The 27,755-nt window shown below is 45.1% G+C and overlaps 1 long non-coding RNA gene across 2 annotated transcripts in view; it reads left to right on the plus strand.

Moving 5' to 3' along the window:
- Window positions 1–27,755, plus strand: part of LOC110221228 (uncharacterized) — a 32,977-nt gene that overhangs the window by 3,547 nt on the left and 1,675 nt on the right. For both annotated transcript variants that reach the window (XR_013486804.1, XR_013486803.1), the window contains exons 3-4: window positions 3,386–6,063; window positions 20,589–20,656. This is a non-coding gene — a long non-coding RNA (uncharacterized LOC110221228). The remainder of the gene's footprint in view (window positions 1–3,385; window positions 6,064–20,588; window positions 20,657–27,755) is intronic.

Raw genomic sequence — 27,755 nt, forward strand, 5'->3', positions numbered from 1 at the left:
ATCCATATGTGTTCGTGCAGGTAAAAGTATAGGTGAGGGTATGTGTGTATGTCTGTATGCACATGCATGTATGTTTTATGTGTGTACATAATGTGTTATATCTACACATACACGCATTATGCGTATACAGAAGGTGTATATATTCTGTATATGTATACATACAATATAGATCTTGACATATACTAATATTTCTTGATGACATATATGTGTGCATGGGTATGTACATATACACATACAACACTATACGGTGTGAATAGATCTATATATATACATATACATGCACACACATACTATTTTATGTGTAAACACATATGTATATAACATCCAGATATATGCAGATGGTGCAGTGAATGGAGTGCTGGGCCTGAAATCAGGAATACGTGTCTTCCTGAATTCAAATCTGGCCCCAGACCCTTACTAGCTGTGTGATCCTGGGCTAGTCACTTCACCCTGTTTGCCTCAGTTTACTCATCTGTAAAATGAGCTGGAGAAGGACATGGCAAAACACTTCAGTATCTTTGCTGAGAAAACCCCAAAATGGGGTCACGAAGAGTCAGACATGACTGGAAAATGACTGAATAACAATAAAATATGTTATGTGTGCATACATAGGTGCATAAATACACACACCACATATATGTATATATACACACACCATGTATATATACACTAAATATGTGTGTATGCAGCATATACCTTGACATGTGCTGATATATTGAAATTATATGTATTAACATCACATGTGGCACACTTACATATGTATAACATATGTTATACATAACACATTATGTATTCTATTGGGTTTTGTATACATAGTCATAGTGTGTTTATGTATATGAATGTATAATATATACCTTAACTTATACTAATGTATTAGTAGCATCAATTGGTGTCATACATGTGGCATGTATTTGCATACACATACACATGTTACAGGAGTATATTGTGTATAGACATGCCATGTACAGTGCATATATACACTGTGTATATAAATACTATGTATGCAGTATATATCTTGACATATTGATATATACTGAAGGCATATATATGATATATATCTGTCATTTTTATATAATAATTAAATGAGAGGAGAGCAGACTGGATCACCTTCAGGACACTGCAAAGCTCCATTAAAAAACTCATCCTTCTCCCAGAGGCAAAGACTTACATTTTTTAAAACTGTTTTTATTATTTTGCTATTTTGTTTTTTTATAACACCTATATTTCCCTCTAGAACCCTCCGCAGATTACCAGCCTTTATAATAATAAATAAAAACAGAGTAAACAAAAAAAGTTCAGCACCACTAGCCAATATATTGAGTCTAACATCATATGCGATGTTCCACACCTATGGCCTCCCACCTCCATTTAGGTTCTTTGGGAAGCCTATCTTTTTTTGTTTGGTTGTTTTTTTGCTAGGCAATGGGGTTAGGTGACTTGTCCAGGGTCACACAGCTAGTAAGTGTTATGTGTCTGAGGCCGGATTTAAACTCAGGTCCTTCTGAATCCAGGGCTGGTGCTCTATCCACTGCTCCACCTTGCTGCCCCCCCCGCCTGTCTTTTTGATACTGAGATCTGACAGCTACTATCTGCAAGATGTGGAACGCAACCATCTCTGCCCCAAGAAGAACAGGGGGAAAGAATGTTATAAAGAAAATCCAGGATAGGCAGAAAATATGTTGTCGTCTGTCCTTCATTTTCAAAGAGGACGTGACATCAGGAAGATGATGCCATGATTTGCAAATTAATTGGGTTCAAGTGAGGGTGGGCTGGGCAGGTTCACTTTCTCTCCCAGAGCCGTCTGGGTCCAGTGGCAAGATATAGGTCAGAATGACCAGAGATGGTCCCCAGCAGAAAAGATAGAAAGCAAGGGATGGAAGGTGGGCAGCCAGAGGACTTGACTGGTGCTCTCTCAGTGTTGGAATATTGAGAGAGATGGAGACAGGCCTCCAGACTTTTGGGTAGAGCCCCTGTGTCAAGCTTAGGGGAAGGAATGGATGGGATGCAATCGGCACCATGGGAGGGAACGTCCCAATCAAGGCTATCACCTATTCATGGGAGTATTTGTGTATTGACCTGACCAAGCACAGGGATGAATGAATGACATGGGAGGTAACTTGTAGGACCAGGCCTCATCGGCTCAGGTTGGCTGCTAACACAGACATTCCACGTGGGTGAAGCATCCACTTAAGGGTCAGCATTCCAGAGGGAGGCCAGAGCATTCCACATTCCACCACCATGAACCTGCCCTCGTCGCTCTCCCTCCCTCCGTGAAGCTGCCTTCCTTGTTGTTCCTTCTCCGCACTCCCCTGGCTCTCTCCTGCAGTAGATCCCCTGCTCCTCCCCTCCTCGTCCCCCTTCTAATGTGTCCGTGCTACATTCTCCAACCCCCCTCCCTCCGGAACCCAGCTTCCTTTCATCTCTTAGCAATAACTGTAATTCTTCTTGACATCATATTTTCAAGGCCTCTTGCCTTCTGAACTCCTCCGAAAGCAAGCTTCTCTTTTAGTCAGCAGTAACCCCAGGATTCATAAATTAACAGGCAGTTGTTAAGCCCCTGCTCCATGCCAGGTACTGGGCTAGGTGTGGGGGATACGAAATTCCAAAATGAAGCCAGGGGATCATAGATTGAAAGCTGAAAGTGGTCTTATAATCATTTAGTCAGACCTCCCCTTGTTTTATAGATGAGAAAACTGAGGTCTGGGGAGGTAAGGTGACCTGCTCAGGGTGATATAGAGAACGAAGGTGCAATTTAGAGGAATAAAATTGCCATTAGAATTCAAACTGAAGCCAGAGAACAGATTTAGAGCCAAAAAGAGGCTCAGAAGTCTTCTGGTCTGTCATCAGGACAGAACAGGTCTCTAACCTGTGGATGGCCAAAGCCAAATACAGCAGGCTAGAGTCAAGAGAGTAAAAAATCAAACAGAAGCTTAATTTCAAAGTGAGGGAAATGGCTTGCAAGCAAGGCTGCATGTGCTGGAGCCCCACCCTGGTGGGGACACCCAAGGCTGTGTGGGGAGATCTCAATACTTATACCAGGGGTGGGGAATTTGTGGCCCTCTATGGTTGCCTGCCCTTGACTTGTCCCAGTGGTGGCAAGGGGAGATGTAGTTCTGACAATGAGGGGCAACGGCCCCAATGAGACAAGTTGGATTCATCACGGGGCTTCCTGAGCAGAACGTGGAGGCAGCTGGGGCTCATCCAAGCTCAGAGAACACCTGGTGCTGGTCAAAGCAGTACCACGATTACATGAAACAATCCTGGGCTGTGGCTGGGATCATCTAAAGGGTGAGTGCAAAGGATTGTTGTTATGCCAAGTTCAGGGCACAGCCTGCATGCTGGGCCTTCGCTCTGGAAAACAAGTGGTCTCCTCATCTCTCGACAGGTCCAACCCTCTTATCTCAAATATGAAGACATGGAGGCTCCAAAATGAAAATTTGTCCCAGGCAACACAGGTAGCAAATCACAGAGCCAGGATTTGAACCCTGAAATGTTTGCAGGTGATGATGAAGACGAAGGTCAAAATTGAAAAGGACAATTTAAAACAAAGAAGAAATAAGCCAGGCTCCATGGTGTCCTAGCTTACTGAAATCAAGATTCCTTCTGATATGGGAGTGTGAATTAGTGAAAAATAGAAGTGTCTGAGAGCAATAAATTGGGGGTGGATACACCTTAAAAGAATTTGTCAGAATGATGTCATAGGACCAAAGATGTAAGCCACCTTCTCCAATTCCCTCATTTTTGCAGATGAGGAAATTGAGGCCTAGAGACAGTAAGTGACATCCCCAAGCATCAGAGGTAACATTCGAACTCAGGTTCTCTGACTCTGGAGCCAGGGTTCTTTCTATTCTACCACACAACACTTTCCTCAAGGGCTGCTATACCTTGCCTCCCTGCCCCCCAATTTTTACAGCTCTCTCATTCCTTAAATATAATATTTGAGGTAAATTTGATTATATAAATATATAAGGTACATAAACACTATATATATAATATAACATGTACACAGCTCAGTTTATATGTATATACACTGAGTGAATATATAGATACACAGTGTATATATATATATACACACACTGTATCTATATGTATATACACTGAATGTATATATATACAGGCACATGTGTATACAGTGTGTGTATATCTATATGTATATATAGATATACACATACACACACACACATATACACTGAGCTGTGTACATGTGATGTTGCATCAACAAAGTAGAACATAAGCTTCTTGAGGGCAGGGCCTATTCTATTTTTGTCTTTGTTTTCCTGGCAGGAAGGAGGATTGTACACAGTAGGTGCTGAATACATGTTTGTTGAATGACTGGATCCCCAGAATGTTGCCATCTTCCCCACCTAACAGAGGCTCTTATACCTTTTCTTAAACCACCAGGTGCATTCTCTGGGACCAGAGCCAATTCTTGGCCTCGACTCCCTTGGCCCAGAAATAGTCTATTTAACACCTTGGTAAGAGCTGTTTGTCTGTAACCTTGGATTTCACTTTAGTGATGAGGACTCAGATTTAGGACTCCTGGGGGAGAAGGGCTCGTGCTATTCTCACAACTCTTGTAGAATGAACTAGCACCAGAATGCCAGTTTACTCATTGACATGGAGGAAAATTCCTGATAAATAGAATAGATATTCACATTGGCCTTCACAGGATGGGCCTTGGACTAGGCTAAAGATGGAAGAACAGATAACTGCATGGAAATATAAAGAGAAGGCTCTGGTTCAGCTTACAGAGAGCATTTTAAAAATTTCTTTATTTTCAATTATTTATTTAGTATTTTATTTTTCCCCAATTATATGTAAAAACAATTTTCAACATTCATTTCTAAAATTTTCAGTCTCAAATTCAAAGAGAGCATTTTCATTAAAAACTGTTGTACAACCAGCAGCTCCCCTTTCTCTGACACTTCTGGCTTGGCAAAGCACTTTACTGCCAACAACTCTTGCGGGGCAAGACTTACTGTCCCTACTTTGTAGATGGGGAAACTGAGGATGGGGGGAGTGAATTCAGACAGCTAATAGAGGTCAGAGTTGGGACCCGGACCCAGGCCTCCGGACTCCCAAGTTCAGCCCTCTTGCCACTGTTGGATCTCAAGCTTTCCTCCTCAATCTGGGAAGAACGCCACTGGGGACAAAGCTGAGATTCGGAGCCAGCTCCCCTCTGCCTCCAGCCTGAGCTCAGCAGGTGAGTGCAACTTTTTTATTTGCCAGGTCAACTAAGTTTGTACATTGTGTGGTCTGGGTTTACTCTGTCCTCCCAAGTATTAGTGAAAACCCAGCCTGGACTATTGCAACAATCCTCACTGGTCTCCTAGCCTCAAGCCTTTCCCCTCTCTAATCCATGCTACACACAGCTGCCAAAACGATTTTTCTAAAGCATAGGTCTGACCATGTCACTCCCCTACTCAAGAACCTTCTATTACCTCTAGGATCAGATACAAACTCCTCTATTTGCAGCTTGGTCCCAACCTATCTTTCCAAATTTGTTACACTTTCCTCCCCTGGATGAATTCTACAATTCGGCCAAGCTGGCGTTCTTACTATTCCTCGTGGATGACACTCCATTTTGACCCATGTGTCTTCAAACTGTCTGTCCCTGATGACTGAAATGCCCTCCTTCCTCCTCTATGTCCCTTATGTCACTAATTTCCTTTAAGGCCTCATCCAAACTCCACCTTTTTAGATGATTGTCTCCTGATCTCTGGAGATAACAGTCATCTAGTTTGTATCCAGTTACATAAAGGTAACCCCAGGGCTCAAGTCCTTGCATAAGACTCATTGATGGAAAATGATTACTTAATGGTCCATGCCTGTATGAAGGGGGAAATTGATAGCTTGGGAGAGAAGAGGCCCTTGTTCTTCTGGCTTCCTGGCTTCAAGACAGGATACCCTCCTCCCAGGTTCTCTTTAAGAAGAGGTCCCTGGAGGGAGAAAAAGACTTCAGGAAGAAGCTGACATTTCAGTCGCCATCCTATTCCCATCTTGCCACAGTAGAGACTTCAGAGAATTTCCCCTTGGGTGAAACTGCTGATCTTCTTCCTTGAGGTGAGACCAGAGTTGAAGCCTGGCTTGCCTAGGAGTCTCTTATTTGTTTTAAATTGTCTTTTTAAAAGTTGGAACAAAATGGGGCAGCTGGATGGCGCAGTGGTTAGAGCACCGGCCCTGGAGTCAGGAGGACCTGAGTTCAAATCTGACCTCAGACACATAACACTTTCTAGTTGTGGGACTCTGGGCAAGTCACTTAACTCCAATTGCCTCACTAAAAAACAGGGGGAAAAAATTGGAACAAAATGATCAACAAATAAAAGACATTTTGATAACAAAGCAACGAAAGTTGTATATGAAATTGTGAATTATAGTTTGTTTCTTCATGTAGAGTTTGTTTTTAAAAGGTACACATTAAATTTCAAAGGCAATAGCCAAACTGTTCTACTTGTTTATGCCCCCTAAACAATTTCTGGTTTTCTTCTGTGTATTTTTTTTAGTGCCTTATTGGCTCTTTTCTTGTGATGACTTGCTTCTTTGGGGAAGGTAGTCCATGAAAGGTCAGTCCTCTCTGTGACAAATGCGCTCTTCTTATCTGTAGTGATAGAGGGTGATGTTTTCTGAGCTGGGTATCGGGGGTTATGGTAGGAGTAGTATTCTCCAGGGCCCAGCCACGCAGAACGATCTAGCATTTCCTAGGGTCTTTTGTCCCTGCTGGCTAAGCTAGGTTTTCCTTAATAGGCATTGAAACTGTCCTCTAGATTGGATTGGCCCAGAGGACAAAAACTCAGATTGTTGATGGAGTTTCTGGGTGGCCTGAACACAAAAGTAGCTGGGATAGAAGAGACTGGCGTTCCAGGCCTGTTATGTCTCCCCCCTAAAGTTTTAGGGTACTTTCAAGAGTGGGCATTTCTTTTCTTTCCCATCAGTTCAAGCCCCCATTGCTGTGTTCTCCCTGCTGTAGGCCAGTGATTAGCACCTCCAGTTCCTTGTCACCCACTTAAAATTGGATTCATTTTACTAAAGCATATTTACTTCAAAGATATTGCAAGAACAGTATACTAACATTTTCCTCAACACCTCAGGGGATTCGGCTTAGCTGGGTTCCTACGTAGCACTGATCCCACCAAGTTATATGAGTGCTGGAAGCGGGACTCCTGCAGGCTACTCCCAGGAGTCAGGCATTGGTGCTGTACTGGCTGCAAACCTGAGCCCTCCAATGATAGGATGCTGAGGAGCTCTCTGAATCTTTTGAACTCACAAAGTTGCAAGTTCCACTACCTTCAATAGTCACTGAGGCAGAGACTGAAGATGCAGGCCCTTTGTGAGTGACTCTGCAGCCAATTGCGAAGCCCCTTTTTCATCACATGGTTAGCTAACCAGAACCAATTAGAGGATGTCTCTGCGTGCTCCATAGGCTGTCTCTCAAAGATGAGCCCTTTACATATCATCACAATTCTCCTAGATTAGCAACCCAGCATCCTCCAGTATCTTTGACAAAAAAAACCCCAAACCAAATAGGGTCACGAAGAGTCGGACATAACTGAAATGACTCAAGAACGACTTGTACGTCCAGTTTGAAATGGTTAATAGGCAGCTGGTGATGCAAGACCGAAGCCTAGGGGAGAGGCTGGGGCTGGATATCTAGATCTGTGAGTCATCTGCCTAGAGGGTAATTAAACCCCATTGCAGCTGATGAGGTTACTGAGAGTTGTCAAGAAAAGAGAAAAGAAAGCCTGGATTGGAGCCTTCGGGAGCTCCCACAGTTAGTGAACATGACATGGATAATAAGTCAACAAAGGATGCTGAAAAGGAAGGGTCTGATGGGTAGGAGGAGAACCAGGAGAAAATAATCCCATGAAAACTCCCCAAGTCAAGGCTATGGAGGAGAGAGTGCTCAGAGCAGCCATGACAGTAGAGAGGACAAGAAGAGTACGTCTGAGAAGAGATCACCAGATCTGGCGATTAAGAGATCACTGGGTTTTTTGTAAACAATAGTTTCCGTCGAATGATGGGACTGATCAGGAGTGCGTTGCAGGAGAGAAAGTGACGGCAGTGAGTATAGACACTTTTTCTAGGAGTTTGGCCTAGAAAGGGAAGAAAGATATTGGGTTGTTGGAGTCCAGGGGTGTGCTGGAGTCAGCTGGAGTCAGGGGAATCAACTGAGAGTAATTATTATGTTTTTAGTGTGAGCATTTTACCTCAGAAATCAGCGAATGCCACAAATAAGGGCACGATTTACTGTTTTGTAGATTATCTAGACTTGAGAAAGTGATGGAGAAAATTTTAATGATGCAGTTTAAACTTCAAAGTATGTCCACTGTACATTTTTTTTCCAGTAAGCCGTTTGTTAAATATTTATTAACATACCACTGGGGATGGGGAAAGAGAGACTTGGATGTGTCCAAGGCCATAGGAAAGGAAGCAAAAGATGAGATTGATGGGGCCAGGGCTGCACAGTTAGTAATACTGTCTTACTGTTAGCATTTTCTGTCATGAAATTATTTATTGTTTCTTTGATTTATTCTTTGACCCACCCACTCTTTGAGGCTGTTATTAAATCTACAATTAATTTTAATGGTTTATTCAGCAGCTGTTTATTGAATGTGTTTTTATTACATTGTGATCTGTAAAATGTGTTTAATATTTCTACCTTTCTGTATTGGCCTGTTAGGGTTTTATGCCCTAATATATGGTCAGTTTTTATAAAGGTGACAAATGTGTCTCCTATAAACCACAAATTATTGGATTCTGCTTTTTAATCCTGTCAGCTATCCTCTTTTGTTTTATGAGTGAGTTCATCCCATTCACATTTTCAGTTATGATGTGTATTTTCCTCCATCCTCTTCTCTTATACAGTTAATCCTAACCATTTGTGTGTTCAACTCTCATATTCAAGCATTCATGTGATTTACACTCACTGAGCCATCAGGGCCCAAACAAGGACCAAGTCAGGCTTGGGCTGGGACCTACTGTTGGCCAATCAATGAGAACCAGAGTGATTTGGGTTTAAGGTATGGTTCTTTTTTTTTTGTTTTTGGTTAGGCAGTTGGGATTAAGTGACTTGCCCAGAGTCACACAGCTAGTAAGTGTCAAGTGTTTGGTCTGAGGCCAGATTTGAACTCAGGTTCTCCTCACTTCAGGGCCGGTGCTCTATCCACTGTGCCACCTAGCTGCCCCAAGGCATGGTTCTTAAGAAAGAAATCTAGCCCATAAACCCCAAGATATCTTGTGAGGTTTCAGCAATCAATAGGTAAGGGTATGTGTGATTCCCTATGGAGACAGAGGCAGGGGAGGGAGGGAAGGAAGGAAGGTAGGAAGGAGAGAGCAAGGAGCTGTGTTGTCCAATCAGAACTGGCCTGTTGGGTCCCCAGTGGGGCAGCTACAACTACTCACAGGTTGTTGTTTGTCCTCCGTTCTCAAAGAGGAACATGACGTCAGGAAGGTGATGCCGTGACTTGTAAGTGAATTGGATTTAAGTGAGGAGGGTTGTGCAAAGCCACCAGCCTCACTCCTCCCAAACCATCTAGGTTCAGTAGCAAGACACAGATCAGGACAACTGGAGATGACCCCCACTAGCTGTATAACCCTGAGGAAGTCACTTAACCATGTTTGCCTCAGTTTTCTCATCTGTAAAATGAACTGGAAAAGGAAATGGCAAACCATTCCAGTACCTTTGCCAAGAAAACCCCAAATGGGGTCATGAAGAGTCAGCCATGACTGAAAAATAACAACCAGGGGTAGGGCCTCAAGGCCATGTGTGGCCTCCCAGGTCCTTGGGTACAACCTTTTGACCGAGTTCAAGTTTTACAGAACAAATCCTTTTATTAAGGGAATTTGTTCTGTGAACTTTGGATTCAGTCAGTCAAAGGGGACCTAGAGGGCCACATGTGGCCTGGAGGCCATAGGTTCCCCACCCTTGAACTAATCTATATCCACTAAAAGGAGGAAAGTATTTGTGGTACTGCAGATGTCATGTGCTATGAAAAGCGAGTATTATCTGAAATCAATGTTTTGTTTTGTTTTTGAGATGTTAGCACAAAAGTCCACAGAATTCTAGGGAATTACTAGCAAGAAAAAATGTTTTGCTATTGCCAATTTTATTTTGTGTATTGCATTTTGTGGGTTATTTCATGGCTACTGTGTTAGGAAAAGTGCCTGTCATCAGAATTAATGTTTTGTTGTAAAGAACTATATGCAGAAAAGTATATTTTCATTAATCTCCAGTGAAATATTAGTTTTTGGTGGTTGCAGGAACTTAAGTCTCTATTTCCCATAAGTTCAATGTATCTACATCCACATTTTTTGTTTCTGAGTCATTTTCTAGAAACATTGCTTACAAAAGTTGAGGACTGACTATACTTGTTCTATTTCCCGTTCCCACTCTACAAAGAAGAGGGTGCTGAGTGAGGAGTGTGTTCAGCACTGATGCTTCAGGTTTGATGCAATCCATTTCTCCTACCCTGCCCCTCTTCTCCTTTCTCACCTCGAGTCGATCGCATATCCTTACCCTGTCTCTCCCTTGAACGTCTTTTTGATCTACCCTCCATGCTTAGAGTCTGTTGCACTTAGGACTAATTCGTCCCTGAATCTCCCTCTCTTCCATCTCCTCTTTCTCTCCAGTTTCCCTGTTGAGTATTTCACTGTACCTCTGCAGCCAATTGTGTGTGCATTCTTTTCTTCTCTAACCAGTTCAGATGAAAGGGAGGTTCAAGTGTCACCTGTTCCCCTTCTCCTTGTTTTACTTAGTTTATATAGTTTGCTATTTTCACACCCAGATTATGTGAGATAATTTCCTCCACCCTTCTCTGGCTCCCCCCTCCTTTCCCCCATTCATTTTCCCTTCTCTTTCCAAGCATAACAAAAGCACTCCCAGGTCCTCTCTCTAATGAGATTCCCTCTATGACTTCGGAGGATATGAGAGTCCTGAGGGCACACTTGTAGCATCTCCACTTTATACGTGTTCAGTCCCTCGTAATTTTTCTTTTTGTGGTCGTTCAGTCGTTTCACTAGCATCTGACTCTTCCTGACCCCATTTGGGGTTTTCTTGGCAGAGATGCTGGAGTGGTTTGCCATTTCCTTGTCCAGCTCCTTGGACAGATGAGGACACTGAGGCAAACAGGGTGAAGTGACTTGCCCAAGGTCGCACAGCTAGGAAGTATCTGAGGCTGGATTTGAACTCATGTCTTCTGACCCCAGGCTGAGTGCTCTCTCCATTGTACCATCTAGCTGCCCTTGTAATGGCTTGCTCCTATTGACTTTTTTCAGGTTCTCTTGGTTCCTAATTTTGTATTTTGAAATGTCTACTCAGCTCTGTTTTTTCTTTCATCAGAAATGTTTGGAAGTCCATTTCGCTGAAGCGATGCCTCCTATTTACTTATACTTTTTCAGTATTGTAACTTTGTTTTAATATTTCTCATTTTCTCATGGAGTCATTAATTTCTATTTAGTCCTTTCCACTTTTAAAGGAGTCTTGCTTGGGTAATATTCTGTACCTTTTTGTGCTAAACTGTTAATCCTCTTTCCAAGTCCTTCCTCCATTTCTACCATTTTTTCCCAGTTCTTTCCTTTAGTGTTCTCTCTTTTTAAAAACAATTAGTTAATTAATTAATTAGGTCAGGCAATTGGGGGTAAGTGACTTGCCCAGAGTCACACAGCTGGTGAGTGTTATGTGTCTGAGGCTGGATTTGAACTCAGATCCTTCTGACTCCACTGCACCACCTAGCTGCCCCTCTCGTTTCTTCTATAAAGTGAGTTTTAATTCTTGTTTCATTTCTTTTGGGAATTCTAGTTGAACTTGATTCCATGATTTTTCCTTGAGGCTTTGCTTGTTAGATATTTTGGAATCATTCTTTTGTGGATTTGTGTCTCACATGTCCCTGGCACCATTATAGCTCTTTACGGTAGATTCTCTTTTTATTTACCCATTCTTCCAGCTTTACTTCCTAAATTCAAATTTTACATTAGGGCCAGGTGCTATGCACTTCTGGAGAGAATGTCTGGGCCTTCCTTTGTCTTGTTTTGTTTTATCTTGCATCATGCTTCTGCTTTTTCTAGGTATTGAATGATATAATTCTCAAGGATCTGGGGGACAGTTCATGTTGAGGACATGAAAGCTATCAGTGTGAAGTCTGATCACTGCCTTTCTGGTCAGAGCTTTACAAGCTGCTGACCTGGATCTGGGTCTGTGGGCTTGTCCCTAGTGGGAACTTTATTCTATTGCTGCTGGCCCTGGCAATAGTTAGCAAGCTACAAGTCTCTACCAGTTCAGACTGCAGGCTCCTGCTTGGTCTGGGCTCCCTGACCTGTTTATTCTGCTTCAGACTGGGTTGGAGGCTACCTCTGAGACCCTTCTCCACTTTCAGGGTCAGAGCCACACAATTGCTGTTCCCATCTGTTCCTTCTCCTTGCCAATACACAGACACGTGGCTACTCCTTGCCCTGGTCCGCCATCCTTAGACAGTGGCCTTCTCCTCAGTCTGCATGAAATATAAATGTGTAACTCACTTCTAGGGAATGAGCCATAGAGAAGCCAGTTGGCATCTCCTTTTGATCCCTACATAGAATAAGGTCCCTCTGTACAGCATAGTGGATTTTTTCTTGCCCTAGTACACACTCTCAGGAACCAGTTCATGCCCCATTCTGGAAGACTCTGTGTGGTGCCCTCCTGATTAGACCTCATCCCCAGTGTTTGAAGACCCTTGCCTGTTCTTCCTATGCCAACCTAGGCTAGAAAAATAACTTGCGATTTTCCCTTGAGTTTTCTCAGCAGGACTCAGTCTAATTCATTTTCTGGGTCTTGGTGGAGTAGTGTTGGGGAGCTGAGCTGTAGTGCATTCACCTACTCTGCCATATTGACGGCTCTCTTGAATGAATCTTGTTTTTATAAATTTAAATCAGTTCCTTATGTATAAGACCTTGAACAGTTAAACTTATTGCAGAGATTTTTTTCTAATTATCTGTAAATTTAAATTTCATTCATTTTGTTGGTGTAAATTTTTATGTGATCAAAATTGCCTGTTTTCTCTTGCGTGACCTTCTCTATCCCTTGCCTGGGCATGAACTTTCCCCCTATCCAGGGAAGGGGAGGAAAACACATTTATACAGCACCTCCTATGTGCCAGGCGCAAGTGCTTTACAAATATTACGTCATTTGATCCTGACAACAACCTTGTGAGATAGGTGCTATTATTATCCCCACTTTATAGGTAAGGAAAGTGAGGCAGGCAGAGGTAAATGACTAGCTAGTAAGTGAAATTTGGGTCTTCCTGACTCCAGGCCCAGCACTCTATCCACTATACCACCGAGCCTCCCTCTGTCCACAATTACAAAAGGTATTTTCTTCCTTGCTTCTAAATTTGTTTATGGTGAGAGCTTACGATCTAATAGGAAAAAGATAACTCATCCAAGAGGATGGTGGCTGGGAAGGGGCATTTTGGTTTGGCCCAAAGACAAAGACATGACTTAATAGTACACAGCCAAGGAACAGAAAATGGCCATCCAGTTTGGTGGAACAGGGTTTACACAAATGGGAGTGGTGTAAAATAAAGCCGGTCGGAGCCAGGTTCCAAGGAGGATTCTGAAGTCGCTTGCAAAATATTTATACTTTATCATCAAGGCCAGAAGGAAGCACAGAACATTAGGGATGCCAGCCTGGCAGCTGTGTGGAGGAGGGATCGGAGGCGCTGGAAGCAGGGAGACTAGTTAGGAGGCAGTTGCCCTGGCCCAGGCAAGAGGTGATGGGAATGTAAAGGAGGCAATAGGGATGAAAAGGAAAATACAGATTCAGGAAATATTGTGGGGGTAAGAACTGACCTCATTATTCAACTGAGACAACTCTCTCTAATGTTACTGATGATTTCTTGGTAGCCAATCTAGTGGCCCTTTCTCATTCTCACTTTTCCTGACCGCTCTGAAGCGTCAGTTTCCTTTGCAATCCAATGCGTGGTCTATTTTATCCATTTAAAAACCTCGATTCTGAGGAGAGGTCAAGGTTTCATTGGTTCACAGGTTTCACTGGAATGTCAAAGGGTCCATGAGCCAAGCAAGGCTTCAGAACTCCTCTTGTATATTATCTCACTTTTGGTCATCTCATCAGCTTCTACCCCTTCAGTGATCATTTCTAGGTAGATGATTCCCAGATCTGCATATCCAACCCCAGTATCTTACCAGTCCCTAATCGTTGACTGTCTATTACAAATTTGGAACTGGATATCCCATTTATACCTCAAATTCAACATGTCCAAAAAACCAGAAACTCATTATCTTTCCTTTCAAACCTACCCCTCTACTGAATTTCCTTAGTACTATGGAGGACACAGGCATCCTTTGGGTCACTGAAGTTCATAACATCGCTGCCATCCATGACTCCACACTCCCACTGACTCTACATATCCATTTAATGGCCAAAGTCCTGTTGTTTCTTTCTCCACAATGTACCTCACGTGTCCCCTAATCTCCACTCATACAGTCACCACCCAAGTTCATGCCCTTATTACTTTTCTTCTGTTATGTTGCAGTTATTCAATTCAACAAACATTTATCAAGTTCGTATGCTCCAGGAACTGTGCTAAAGGCTAAGAATATTAAATTTGAAAAAAGAAAGACAGCGCTTGCCCTCAAGGAGCTCAAAATCTAATACACAAAAGGAAGCTGGAAAGGTGAGGGAGGGGATACAACGGAGGTAACCACCCGGGTGAGAGGTCATGATGTTCAGTACAGTGGAAACCAATAAATGAAGCAGAGCAGCTGATGGAAAATGGAGAATGTAATGCTCCTCCCTCCAGTCCTCCAATCAGAGTGGAGAGACAACTGAAGGGGTGGAGAAGGTATTGAGTATCAAAAGCTGATTTCAGTTGATCGGCTTATCCTGGGGAAGGCTTAAGTACTTGGAGTGTAGAGTGAAACTAAACTGAGCCCTTGATGGGAACAACCTTTTCATTGGTCTACTCACCTCAAGCCCTCCGCACTGAAATTCACCCTCCACTTAACTTTTTCCTAAAGCAGAGATTCTCCTATATCACTCCCCTCACCATTGCCAACTCAATAAAGCCCAGTGGCTCCTTGTTTTCTATGGGATCAAATGATAAACTCCTCTGTTTGGCTTTTAAAGCTTGTCACAACCTAGCCCCTTTCCCACCTTTGCAGTCTTTTTATATTCTATTCCCCACTACCCACATATCCTGCAGTCCAGCCGCACTGCCTTATTGGCTGTTCCATAACCCCACACATTATAAATGAGAAAACTGAGGATTGTGAAGATTAAATGTTTTGCTCAATGCCAGACAACTTGTCTCACAGGCAGGATTTGAACCCAGATCCTTGGAGTCCAACACCATCATTCTTCTTGCTGTACCACACTGCCTCTGACTTTGTCTCCTCTGCACAGCATACAAATACTCAAAAATCTACGTGTCAGTTTCCTGAAGGTGGGGACAATAATCCTCATCTCCATTCTATTCTCACAGGAGGGAGAATGCCGCAACTCTGATCTCCTGTCTATGATGGCACTAGAAAAAGCCATCCCATGACCCACATTATCTAGCCCCGTTCTTTGTCCACAGCACCTGTGTATGCACACCTGGCTAAACCCAGCAGCTTGATAATGGGAGTCCCTCTTTGCCCAGCCCAGGGTGGGGCCAATTCTACCTCCAGGGATGAACACAATCCCATGAGTCTTGTGTTGCACCTAGGGAAACTGGGGAGCACCGTAATAAGGGAATCAAGGGCCAAGAAGGGAGAATCCCCGGGCTTCTCCCACCCCAACAGAGCAACCTGGGTCTACAACAGCAGCACCCCTTGGAAAAGTAAGTTACAATTGTAAGAAATAGAGGCCTCCCTCACCCCTATCATTCTGAGCTCCCAGGCTCTAAGTTGTCAGAGAACAGTAACTTTGGGAGGAATTGGGGAATAGGCTCTGAGGGCAAGGCATCCTTTGGGGTTCAGTGCCTGGGCCAAAGGCTAATTGTCAGGGATGAATCATAGGACCATAATTCAGAGCTTCCAGGAACCTTAGTAGATTACTAAACAGATTACTGGTTCATAGAGGAATTACTTAGTAATAGATATTACATAGAGATTACTTAGTAAATTCCCTCATTTTTCAGAGAAGGAAACTGAAGCCCAGAGAGTGAAAGTGATTTGCCTAAAATCACCCTTTGTAAATATCAGAGCCAGGATTTCAATTCAGCTCCTCTGACTTCAAACCCAGCAGACTTTTCACCACATCCCCCCATGCCTCAGGGTTAGGGATGGCTGCTAGCAATGAGGGCTCAAGGCTGAAGCTGAGAGCTCAGCTCCTGAGGAGCGACAAGGGACTCTTTGCATGGGATGAGTGCTTAGTGTTAGGATTAAGAAGTCTTAACTGGGGTGACAAGGGCTCAGAGTCAGGAACTGTCCAGTCAGCACCACGCTACCCACCGATCCTGGGGATCTCTCAATCATCAAGATAACGCCTTCCTGGCCAGGGGAAAGATCTTGATTGTCAGATTTACCTCCCTTCCCTGGTATAGTGGATTGTATGCTGAACCTAGAATTAGGAAGACCACAAATTGCAATCCTGACTCGGGGACTCACTAGCTTTGTGACTCTGGTCAGGTCAAGTTGCTCATCTCTGCCTCAGTTTCCATATATGCAAAATGAGGATAATAATAGCACTTATCTCACATGATTATTGTAAAGATGAAAACAGATAACCTATGGAAAGCATTTCATAAACCTTAAAGAACTACAGAAATGTTAGCTATAGTTATTGTTGTTGTTGTTGTTGTTTTCTGGGGCCCCCACACCACCCTGGGGGGTAGAGGGGCTGTCTGACTCTGCCACACTGATCTCTCCTGTGGCTGTTACATCAAAACTGTTTCCCTGTAAAAAGCAAGTAGCTTCCCTCACTAGCTTTCTCCCAGAGAACAGAAGCACGGGCCCAGGATTATCCCAGTAGGGAAGCCTAGCAATTGAAGCTGGCTTTGTTTGCCATTCCTCTTGGAAATGAGGGTCTGAGGGGCTCTTGACAAGGTTGAAACCAAAGGTCTAATAAGCTAAGGAGAAACTTGGAGAGGAGAGAGGAAATAGAGAGAGAGAGAGAGAAAAAGCAATGGGTAGAGCACAAAATGAATCTCTGGGATTTAGTTTTTCCATCCATACAATGGGGCTAACAAGGTCAACTCCTGTCTTGGAATGCATAGCAACAATACCTTAATGTGAAGCCTGGGCTTGGCAGCCAGGTTCCAAAAGATGCTAAGGGCTTATCCAGTCTCCTGCCTCCGGCCACAACTGTACTTTAGCAATTATCAGCTCTTCTTTACTAAGGCTGCTCTGGGGTGGGGGTAGGGGTATGCAGGAGAAGAAGGAGCTACAGTGTGGTTGGAGTTGGAGAGACTAGAGAGAGCCATGCTAAAAACATCAACAACAACAACAGAAGACAGTTGTTCGGTTACTGGATAGAGGTGGGGTAGAATCATAGAGCTGGAAGGAACTAATGAGGCCATGTAGCCCAATCCATACCTATAAAGGATACCCCAGCAAGTGTAACTGAAGACTTCTTGAGAAGAGGAAACTAGCCCCTCTCAAATCAACCCTTTCCACTTCGGGACATCTCTGAGTGTTAAGTTTTTTCTTTCTAGCAAATCAGGTCTACTTCTCTACGCTTTCTCATTGCTCCCACTTCTCTCTGGCATCAAATGGGACACATCTAATCCCTTGTCCCTGTGCCAGCCCTTCAGCTTATGTTCCCCCTAAGTCTTTTTTTCCTCCCCCCCTCCCCTAAACATCCTTCGATTGATTCCATCTGGTATGGCATGGCTTCTTTCCCTCAGAACCCTGGCCACCCTCTTCTTAACCCTTTCAATATATTTCAGGTCCTCCCTAGAATATATTGCCCAGAATGGAAACTAGTGCTCTCGGTGTAGTCAGATTTGAGAGACCTCAAGAAATTCTCTGATCCAACCCCATCTAGCAGGCTTTGTTATTATTCCCATTGTGCAGATGTAGCAACTGATCCCCAAGTTCAATGACTTGTCCTAGATTACAGAGAAAATAAATTGGGAGGGGGTGTTGGAGGGGGACTAGAACCCAATTTTACCAGGTTCAAAGGAGAGATGCAGTTCGGAAAGGTCATGGGACTTGGGCTGAACCCTGAAAGATGGGTATATTCTAGGTGAGATGTGGATAATTGAAGAATGGAGAAGTCATTCCAGAGATGGTTTACAGCATGAACAAAGGGGTGGAAGTTGGAATAACTATGAGAAGTTCAGGGATCATAGATTTCAACCTCAAAAGGATTTCAGAGTGCCTTTTGGTCCAACTCCCTCATTATACAGATGAGGAAACTGAGGCCCAGCCTAACTAAGTGACCTGCCCAGGGCTGTAAGTGGCAAAGCTAGGACTTGACTGGCCAGGCTGGAACCGAGGTTTCACATAAAGGGTAGTAGGAGCTATGACTGAGAAAGCAGGATAGGTTCTGATTAGAAAGCTACTTGAACGCTAAAGTAAAGTAGAATTTGGACTTTGCCCCATAGCCATTAAAGTTCTCAAGTAGCGGGACTGAGAGACATAGAGCAGTGCTTTCAGGACATTAGCCTGGCACAAAGGGCTGGAGGGGCAACCAGCTTGGTCACTGGCTCCTGTGGGTTGTCTGTCTGTTCTCACAGGGTCTAGAAGGAAGTGACTTCTCTCAAAGTCGACAGAACCTGGGGGAAGGAGCAGTGCAGTAGTCAGGAACACTCAAGCCTGGAGAGTTCTATGTTCCCCAAGGGACCCAAAAGAAACTGAAGGTCCCAGGTGACTTTGGAGGCTCCGAGTGCTAGTAGAAAGACAAAAGGAATCCATCTCTAAGGGTGTTTGCTTTGGGCCACCTGTGCTATTAAATTGCTTCATGTTTACCAAAGAAAGACTCCTCTGCCTCCTTTTTTTTTTCTCTGCCTTCTGTCCCCCAACAATCCTGTCCTGGCCACTGGACAGAATCATTCTGGTCATAGAGTATTTGGGTGGAAAGGGACCATTCAGTCCAAGGCCCTCCTTGAAACTGAAGCCTAGAGAGGGGAAGGGGCTCCCCCAGGGAGGCATTAGCATAACTCCTGGCTCCCAGGCCCCTCTTGGGCATTCTGTGGTCCATTCTGTGGTGCATCAGCACCAGGCGGTGGTTCCTGTAATGCTCTACCTCTGTGTTTCACTGGCTTCCTTCAGCCTCAATCCCACTTTCTGCGTGGGGCCTTTCCCAGTCTCCCTCCCCCTCTGTGAGGACTTTCTACTTATACTCTATATCTCTTGTATATATCCATTAGAGTGTGAGCTCCTTGAGGGCAGGGACTGTTACTGCCTTTCTTTATATCCCTAGCACTTAGTATGCCGCCTGGCACATAGTAGGTGTTTAATAAATGCTCAATGACTGACTGAGTCTTTTCTGTCACCTCCACTCTGCCATTCCATGCTCTTCACCTCCCTTACTTTCTTCATCTCCCACCTCCAAACCCCTGCTTGTACAGGTTGATTCCCTCCTCTTGGAATCCCTAGCTTCAAAGCTGAGTTCATTTACCACCTTTTTTTTTTTTTTTGGTGAGGCAGATGGGGTTAAGTAACTTGCCCATGGTCACACAATTAGTAAGTATCAAGTGTGTGAGGCCGGATTTGAACTCAGGTCCTCCCTTCTCCAAGGCCGAAGCTCCATCCACTGCACCACCTACCTGTTCCCAATTTACCACCTCTTCACCAGAGTATCTTCTTAGCCTCCCAGCTTTAGGGTTCTCCCTCCCTGGAATCATCTTGCATCTTTTTTGCATCTACCCACAATTCCTGGTAATAATAGTAGCTAATATTTACATGTGCAGACATCTCAGTTGATCCTCACTACAACCCTGGAGAGAGATGCTGATATTATCCTTCTTTTATAGGTGAGGAAACTGAGGCAAACAGAGGTTAAGTGACTTGCATAGGGGCACACAACTAGTAAGTGTTGGAGGCTGGATTTGACCTCAGGTCTTTCTGACTCCAGGTCGGGTACTGTATCCACTGCACTGTGATTGTAAATATTTATATACATATAAATGCCTAGCACAGTGCCTGGCACACAGTAGGAGCCAAATAAATGCTTGTTGTAGAATTTAGGGTTGTTCGGGTAAGTTAGGCACCAGCCAAGGCTGGGCTCCATTGAGTCTCCACTTTCCAGGACTATTAACCCTCCAGAAGAGAGACAATGGGCTGCAGTGGGCCTGGTGTCTGGAGAGACCTGGGATAGCATTGTGTCTCTGACACTTACTAGCTCACCCCTCTGAGCTATAGCTTCCTCATCTTTTTTTTTTCAGTTAATTTTAGTCCTGTTCGACTCTTTGCAATCCTATTTTCTTGGCAAAGATACTGGAGTGGTTTGCCATTTTCTCTCCAGCTCATTTGAAAGATGAGGAAACCGAGGCACAGGGTGAAGTGACTTGCCCAGGGTCACACAGCTAGTAAGTGTCTGAGGCCAGATTTGAACTCAGAAAGATGAGTCTCCCTGACTTCAGGCTCAGCACTCTATCCACTGTGCAATGCACCTGCCACCTGACCTTCTTCATCTTTGCCTTAGGGAATAACACATCTTATTCTATCCTTAGGCAGGTCCCTCATGGATTCTCCAGCAAACACAGAAACCTCCATCAATCAAGAATTGCTTTCCAAAGAGGTAACCCTTCCTGCTTCCCTACCCTGGCCCTAAAGAATTGGGCACCTAGAAATTTGAAAATATGTGTGAGAATTTCTCCAGAATCGCAAGATTCAACAGTAGTGTTCTTATTTTTTTGTTGGAGGTAACCTTGAATCTCCTTCCTTCTCCTAGTTCAGAGTCAAGGATGGGGGCTCTGCACCAGGAAGGGGAGCTCGGTTCTGGGGCTGGAAGTTTAGGGTCTGGGATGGTGGCCCAGGACTGGTGATGGGAATTTCAGATAAGGGTTAAAGGCTTGACTGGGGCTGGATTTCAGTGTCAGCCTTGAGATTTCAGTGATATGGATGCAGAGGCCATATCAGGAATGGGATCCAGGAATGTAGTTTCTGGGAGGAAGGAGGGCTCATTGTCAGGAATGCAACAGGGGGCATTAAATTCCAAAGAATTCAGGAATCCATTCCTTCTCCAGCTCAGGGAAGGCTCAGTTTATTTACACAGACAGTCTGCCTGGCCTACGAAGAAGAGGGAGGGGGCCAGCTTCCCCCCTCCCTGTTCCCTTGCCCAATCTTTTCAGCAGTGTGGTCCCTGGTCCTTACAGGGACACTTATTTAATTTTCCAGCTCATCTTCTCAATTTTTCATCTCATTCCTAAAACACAAATAAAATGAGCCATTAGTTGTCAAGCATTTATTAAGTGCCTACTGTGTACTAGAAATTATACTGGGTGTTGGGGACACCCATGCACATGATTTTACCCAGGAAGCTAAATGAGAAGACCTAGGAAGCCAGTTCTGATTCCCACCTCAGTCCTCCTGGGTTGAGGATTAAGGCTGGTCTGGTCTGTTTCCTCTTGTTTACTCCCCAGGCTGGGCCGTATAGACCTGGTGAGACAAAGTCTGGCCAACCCAATACAGAGAACCACCCATAGAGAGGCCAGGCCAGGAATCTGAGCTTTGCCACCCACCCCCACTGGCTGTTTAGCAACCTGATCTCCTGGGTGAGGCTTTGTCCACAAGAAACCTGACCTCTCCCCCCAGCTGTGGGAGAAGTAGGGGAGGGCTGCCTAATCCATCCAAGGTGCTTGGATAACCAAGGTTGGCCCAGTAGGCTGGCTGAGGTGGGGAGGAGGCCTGGGGCGAGGCAGAGGGAAGGGAGCCTGATGTGCAGGAACAGGTGGGAGGGCTCTGGCTACAAGGCGCTCTCCCTTCTGCTGCCAGAGGAGGCTGAGGAAGGCCCTGGGTGGTTGGGAGGTGGACTTGCCCAGGGTCACACAGCTGCTAAGTGTCTGGGGCCAGATTTGAACCTGGGAAGATGAATCTCACTGACCCCTGTGCACTATGGCGCCACCTAGCTGCCCCCTTACCTATATAGCTGCCACCTACATACACACATGCATGTAGACCCAAGGTCAGATAAAAATACGGCTTACACAATCACATACAGAAGTTCACAACACACAAATACAGGTTCATAAAACATCAATACATAGGTTTACACAGACATGCGCAACGGCTCACACATATCCTCACATGTTCACACGGACACAGATGTGCAGACTCACCGATACACGTGAGTTTACATGGACACAGACATGCAGATACATATGAGTTTGTATGGACACACAGACACACAAATACACATGAGTTTGCATGGACATAAAGACAAAACTCAGAAACACGTGAGTTTACGTGGATACCCAGATTAACAACGTCACACAAATACAACTCTACAAGTTCACACTGACACAAATAGACACAAGTTTGCATTGAGACACACACACACACACACAAACCACGGGCACACACAAGCACCACTGTCCTACACACTGCTTACACTCCTCTTTGAGGAGAGCAGGGGAACAAGGAGAAGCTGGTTGGAGCTGGCACTGTCCAAAAGCTTCCCATCCTGGCCCCAAGAGGCCTGGCTGAAGACCTGTTGCTGGTTCCTGTGCCAAGAGGCCCCACAACATGGGTGGGCCCCCCTTCTTGGCTCCTTCCCCACCCCCTCCCTTGTTCCCTAAGGAGACAGTGTGACTAGATCTGACACCTGCAAGTTATTACAAGTTGTCTCCCTTACAGGATGGAGGCTGGGCTCAGGCTCAGCTTTCACCACTTTCCCCTTTTCTCCTCACTATTCACCCCCCACATTCTGCTCCTCACCAATGACATCTTAGGGACTTTTCACCCTCTGGCAGAATCCGAGAGCAGGGAGAGACTGATAGATGGACATAGATCTTTGAGTCCAACATTCTCATTTTATGTATGTAGAAACTGAGTACTGTAGAGGTTAGAAGGTCACACAGGTGGGAATTTGAACGTAGGTCCTTTGGTTTCAGATCTCCTCTTTCCATGCACCGTATTGCTTCCCTGATCAGCAGTCAACAAGGATCTATTAAGCACCTACAATGTGGGATACAGAGGAAGGCAAATTCAGTCTCTACCCTCAAGGAACTCACATTCTAATAAGGGGAGACAAATTACATAGGTGCATACAAGAGACATACAAGGTAGATGGGTGAGAGAAAATTTACTGAATCAATAAGTGAGATTTGAATAAAGACTTGGAAGAAGCAGAAACCAAGAGTCAGAGGTGAGGCAGAACACTCTGGATAGGAGGTGGATGAAAGAGCGCATTGTGGGAAACATTGGAAAGGTAGGAACAAGGTGAGTTATGAAGAACTTTAAACACCCAAACAAAGGACCTTGTCCATGATTCTGACTAGAGTTTATTGAGTGCCATAGGCAGACCCACACTCGGGAAAATCACTTTGGCAGCTGCATGAAGGGCGACTAGGACCAGGGAGAGACTTGGGGTGGACACTTAGGAAGCTATTTCAATGGGCTGGGCAAGAGGGGCTGAGATTCTGAATCAGAGTGATGGCTGTGTGAGTGGAGAGGAAGGGGCATAGATAAAAAATGTCAGGAAGGTAGAAATGACAAGATCTGGCAAAGGAATGAATCTGGAGGGCAGTGAGAGTGAAAAATCATGGATGATGCACTCTGAGGTTGGGAGCTTGAATTACTGGGAAGATGGCGGTGCCCTGTGCAGGAAGAGGGAAGTCTGGAAGAGAAAGGGGAAGGGTTAGGGAGCATAGGAGGAAGATAATGAATTCTGTTTGGGTTATGTTGAATTCAAGATGCCTCCTGGACATCCAGTTTAAATGACAACCAAAATGTAGTTGGTAATGTGAGTGCTTGGCTCAGGAGAGAGACCAAGTCTGGGAATCATCAGCATAGAGATCACAATTGAACTCATGAGAACTGATGAGCTTAAGTGAGAGAGGAGAGGGAAAAGAGGACCCAGGACAGAGTCTTAGGGGGCATCCATTGTTAGTGAGCCTGACATTGATGAAGAATCTGCAAAGGAGACTGAGAAGAAGCTGTCAGTGGGGTAGGAGCAGAATCCTGATGTCTGATTGACAAATCAAAGAGGAAGTTGGTGGGGGAGGGGGGAAACAAGAGAGGAGGGGGTTAATCATTTATCCATGAGACTTCTAAGGTGGTCGGTCCTTCTCTCCTAGGAGTTGAGAGTTCTGGTTTCCATCTGACTCCAGATGTGTGCATGTGTGTGTGTGTGTGTGTGTGTGTGTGTGTGTGTGTGTGTGTGAAAAGAAGCCATACCAGAGTCTTGAAAACAACAGATAAATAGTAGGATCAAGAGCTTAAGCTAACAACAGAGAACCACAGGAATGCTCCAGATTTTGTGAAGAAATGGGGAGTGACAGGCCACTCACATGTCAGCTCACTTCTACCCCACAGGTCCTCAGAGAAAGCCTGCATTAATCCTTACACCTACTCAAAAGCCTTGTACCTCCACAGGCTCAAAAAAGGGACCTATTCTTCCTGTCATTGACTGGCTAAGTGCCTCAGTTTCCTTGTCTAGCTGGGCCAGACGATCTGTAAGAGCACTCCCCACTAGAGCATTGGGAGGGTCTTCTGAACTCCTTAGACCCCAGGCCTACCACCTACTGGTACCCTTGCTCCTTATCATCTTGACCCCCATCTCTTTTGAGGCCCCAAGATGTTATGTAGGTACCCTAAAGTCCCACCACACATGCATGGTGGGGCTGTGGCAGAAGTGGGAGTGGGCATAGGAGCCCTGACCAGCTTTTCCTCTTCTGTATGAGGCAGCATGAATATAATTCATCCCACAAAAATGTACTGAATCAATAAGTGCCAGACTGTGCCAGACATTAGGCTTGAGAGGCCTTTCCTGTTCCAGCCAAGAGCTCCTCTTGTTCTTATCTCCAGGACTGAATGATTTTTTTCACCAAGATATTCGGAGCTTCCTCTAAGCCACAATGCCCCCTAACCCTGGAACCCCCCTTGATCACTCCCCCCAGACTCCCCTGACCCCTACCTGATGAGGAGATTCTGAGATCTGAATCATGGTGCTTAACGAGGAAATGCTCATTTTCATCTTACCTCTAATTGTGGGTTTCTAGCACTAAGGGCTATTGGGGTACGGTGGGCCCTCCCACTCTCACTGGGTCCAAGACTGCCCCTCCCTCCCTCACAGAGATTGAAATCTATCTGGGGAGATGAGCCCTAAATCGTTAAAGGTCAGGAGGCATAGGCCACCATTCTGACTGCCTATGCAACACTGAGCAAGGCCCTTCCCTTCTCTCGGCCTAGATGTGTCAAAGGTCCCTTCCAGCTCTGACAATCCGGTGATACTCTGACTCCTCCCTCCCTCTCTGTCTAGATTGCTTCTCCTTCTAAGGACCAAAGACACTCCCTAAGGCTCAGTCTCCAGCCCCTTATCTTCCTTCTTTTCAAGCTTTGCTCCAGACTTAAGGTCTCTGTGTTCCCTTTGTCTCTGAACTTTCGCCTTGAACTCACTCCTTCCACATCTCCATCCACCTCCTGGGCACCTTCCTGTGGATATTCTGTTGTGAACATTGAGTTTGAACTCAGCAACCTTTCCTCTAAGCATTTGTCTTAGGATCACAAGGTCAGAGCCGGAAGGAGCCTTGGAATGAATGAATCCATGAGTGAATGAATTAAAAAAATGTAGTAAGTTCTTGCTACAGGCCAGGCGCTGTGCTGTGCTGAGGTTACAAACACAAAAAGCAAGACAGCACTTGCCTTCAAAGACACAGCATACATATTAGGGAGTATATGTGTTATACCATGCACATACACACACGTGCACATCTATACACATACACACACCTCAGCATCTACACACGTGTATGTGTGTCCACTGCATACCATGTATAGGCACACATACAAACACATGTGTATGTATACAAACACACCTATACACACACATACACACACATATATGCCAAGGAGGCAGTGTTTTAGACCGGAAAGTCACAGGGAAGGTGAGTGGAATGATAGGACAGCTGATTGTTACGTTCTTCCTTGGAATGGACTTACTGATCTGGTTATGGCTCTTAGAGTTAGACAAAGGAAGCTGGGGTGAGGGGAGGGTTTCCCTGCAGCATTGAGGCAGGAATGAGAGCAGGGAGCATCAGGCATCTCAGAGGAGGGTCTGGGCTGGGCTAATTATGGAGAACTCTCACCTGTTAGGAGATGGAGACTCCAAGGCTGGCATGGGGGAGCCTGGTGGGAGGGGCGGTGGATGTGAAGATGAGAGGAAAGAAGCAGGCACGTACGTTGTCGAGAGAAGGCCGATCCTACCATTTTACAAATGAATAAACTGAGGCCCAGAGAGCGCTACTGCTGCTGTTAGTTATGTCCAACACTTTGCAACCCCCTTCGGGGTTTTCATGGCAAAGATCCTGGAGTACTTTGCCATTTCCTTCTCTCCAATTCATTTGACAGATGAGGAAACTGAGGCAAACAGGGCTAAGTGACTTGCTCAGGGTCACACAGCTAGTAAGTATCTGAGGCTGGATTTGAACTCGGGAAGATGAGTCCAGGCCCAGCGCTCTATCCATCACCTGGCTGCCCGAGGTGAGAAGGTAGTAAATAGCTGAGGTGGTATTTAAACCCAAGTCCTCCAGGGTTCAGGTCCAAGGTTCTTTCCAGTAAACTGGGTTGCTCCCCCTGCTGGGTGTTACTTTTTGCACCCTCTTCTTTGTTCCTGCTGTTTATTCTCCCCAGGACACACCTCAGAATGCTTTGCATTCTTTCTAAACCCTTCCTGTTATCAATGCCTTCTTTCCTCTGCTGGGCCCTGAGCCCAGGGGAGGGGAAGGGAATGTTCCATCTCCTTCTTTCCTATTTCCTACTGTTACTTAGAGTATCATCCAGTGAAATGGTGCAAGGCAGTGTGTGAGCCAGAATGCCCTGGGTTCAGATGCTGACTGCCACTGACTCTCTGGGTAACCTTGCCTTTCTTTCAACCTCCTTTTCCTCATCTGTCAAATTCAGGGACTGAACTGGATTCTTTCCTTCATTCCACAATCATATTTTCTGCATTTTTGCTTTTTTGTGAGGCAATCGGGGTTAAGTGACTTGCCCAGGGTCACACAGCTAGTAAGTGTCAAGTCTCTGAGGTCGGATTTGAACTCGGGTCGTCCTGACTCCAGGGCGGGAGCTCTATCCACTGTGCCGTCTAGCTGCCCCCTCTTCTACAATCATATTGATCTTGCCCTTCCTCTATGCCAGGCACTTGTGCTGGGTGCTGGAGGAGAAAGGCACCCAAGCCAAATCGTCCTTGCCCTCCAGGGGCTTGCATTCTTCTAGGGTAACACAACATGCCCACGTACAAGGGAGACCAGCTAGCTTCAGAAGGGAGACAGAGGTACCAAGTGCAGGAATCTCAATAGTCTTCCTGTAGGAGGTGGTGCTGATGAGTCCTGAAAAATGCTAAGGCTGATGTGAGAAGAGAAGGCACCCACAAGCACAGAGGTGGTCCAGACAGTCAGGGAGGTGGGACGTGGAATGCCAGGTTTGAGGAATAGCAGGAAGGCCTCTGGGCTGGATCAAGAAGCTTATGAAGGGGAGTGATGTAAAAGGCAAACTGGAGCAAGACTGGCTGGAGACAACTGGGAGCCAGAAGACTCTTGGGCAGAGAAGTGACATGATCAGGCCTGTGCTTCAGAGAGATGGTTTTGGATGGATTGGGGTGGGGAAGACACTGGGGACAGGGAGACCTGGTAGGAAGCTCTCCACACTGTCTAGGTGAGAGATGATGAAGGCCTGAA

The sequence above is a fragment of the Phascolarctos cinereus genome, unplaced genomic scaffold (assembly GCF_003287225.1).
Source record: "Phascolarctos cinereus isolate Bilbo 61053 unplaced genomic scaffold, phaCin_HiC Scaffold_5;HRSCAF=322, whole genome shotgun sequence".
Classification (NCBI taxonomy): domain Eukaryota; kingdom Metazoa; phylum Chordata; class Mammalia; order Diprotodontia; family Phascolarctidae; genus Phascolarctos; species Phascolarctos cinereus.